Here is a 2,500-nt window from a genome sequence, read left to right on the forward strand (position 1 = left end):
AGATCCTTAGATGAAAACCAGCTCCAGAGCACTCAGGACCTCAGACTGGGGCGAAGGTTCACCTTCCAACAGGACAACGACCCTAAGTACACAGCCAAGACAACACAGGAGTGGCTTCGGGACAAGTCTCTGAATGTCCTTAGTGGCCCAGCCAGATCCTGGACTTGAACCCGATTGAACATCTCTGGAGAGACCTGAAAATAGCTGTGCAGCAACGCTCCCCCATCCAACCTGGACAGAACTTGAGAGGATCTGCAGAGAAGAATGGGAGAAACTCCACAAATACAGGTGTGCCAAGCTTGTAGCGTCATACCCAAGAAGACTCGAGGCTATAATCACTGCTAAAAGGTGCTTTTTTTTGTTTTTATTTAAAAAAAATATTTAACCTTTATTTAACCAGATTAAGCCAGTTGTGAACAAGTTCTCATTTACAACTGCGACCTGGCCAAGATAAAGCAAAGCAGTGCGATAAAAACAACAACACAGAGTTACATATGGGGTAAAAAAAAAAACGTACAGTCAAAAATACCACAGAAAATCTATATACAGTGTGTGCAAATGTAGTAAGTTATGGAGGTAAGGCAATAAATAGGCCATAGTGCAAAATAATTACAATTAGTATTAACACTGGAGCAAAGGACTGAGGAAAGGGTCTGTATACTAAATGTCATATATCAGTACTTACACTACCGTATATATATATACACTACCGTTCATACCGTATATACCGTATATATATACACTACCGTTCATACCGTATATACCGTATATATATATACACTACCGTTCATACCGTATATACGTATATATATACACTACCGTTCATACCGTATATACCGTATATATATATACACTACCGTTCATACCGTATATACCGTATATATATATACACTACCGTTCATACCGTATATACCGTATATATATATATACACTACCGTTCATACCGTATATACCGTATATATATATACACTACCGTTCATACCGTATATACCGTATATATATATATATATACACTACCGTTCATACCGTATATACCGTATATATATACACTACCGTTCATACGTATATACCGTATATATATATATATACACTATCGTTCATACCGTATATACCGTATATATATATATACACTACCGTTCATACCGTATATACCGTATATATATATATACACTACGTTCATACCGTATATACCGTATATATATATATACACTACCGTTCATACCGTATATACCGTATATATATATATATACACTACCGTTCATACCGTATATATATATATACACTACGTTCATACCGTATATACCGTATATATATATATATATACTATCGTTACCGTACTGGTACCGTATATATATATACACTACCGTTCATACCGTATATATATATATATATATATATATATATATACACTATCGTTCAAAAGTTTGGGGTCACTTAGAAATTTCATTTTTTTCCAAAAGAAAAGCATATTTTTTGTCCGTTTTAAAAAATAACATCAAATTGATCAGAATACAGTGTAGACATTGTTAATGTTGTAAATGGCTATTGTAGCTGGAAACGGCTGATTTTTAATGGAATATCTACATAGGCGTACAGAGGCCCATTATCAGCAACCATCAGTCCTGTGTTCCAATGGCACGTTTGTGTTTGCTAATTCAAGTTTATCATTTTAAAAAGGCTAATTGATCATTAGAAAACCCATTTGCAATTATGTTAGCACAGCTGAAAACTGTTGTGCTGATTAAAGAAGCAATAAAACTGGCCTTCTTGAGACTAGTTGAGTATCTGGAGCATCAGCAATTGTGGGTTTTCGATTACAGGCTGGAAATGGCCAGAAACAAATAACCTTTCTTCTGAAACTGTAACCTAACAAAAATGTGGAAAGGTCAAGGGGTCTGAATACTTTCCGAAGGCACTGTACATGGGGTATCGGTACCGAGTCAATGTGTGGGGGTACAGGTTAGTCGAGGTAATTTGTGCATGTAGTTTAGGGGTAAAGTAGACAGCGAGTAGCAGCAGTGTAAAAACAAAGGGGGAGGGGTGGGGGGTGTCAATAGTCGGTGGCCATTTTTGATTAATTGTTCAGCAGTCTTATGGAGGTAGAGGCTGTTAAGGAGCCTTTTTGGACCTAGACTTGGCGCTCTGGTACCGCTTGCCGTGCGGTAGCAGAGAGAACAGTCTATGACTTGGGTGGCTGGAGTCTTTGACAATTTTGAGGGCCTTCCTCAGACACCGCCTGGTATAGAGGTCCTTGATGGCAAGAAGCTTGGCCCCAGTGATGTAGCGCCTTACGGTTGGATGCTGAGCAGTTGCCATACCAGGCGGTGATGCAACCTGTCAGGATGCTCTCGATGGTGCAGCTGTATAACCTTTTGAGGATCTGGGGACCCATGCCAAATCTTTTCAGTCTCCTGAGGGGGAAAAGGTGTTGTGCTTTCTTCACAACTTTCTTGGTGTGTTTGGACCATGATAGTTTGATGGTGATGTGGACACCAAGGAA

The sequence above is a fragment of the Coregonus clupeaformis genome, unplaced genomic scaffold (assembly GCF_020615455.1).
Source record: "Coregonus clupeaformis isolate EN_2021a unplaced genomic scaffold, ASM2061545v1 scaf2431, whole genome shotgun sequence".
NCBI lineage: Eukaryota > Metazoa > Chordata > Actinopteri > Salmoniformes > Salmonidae > Coregonus > Coregonus clupeaformis.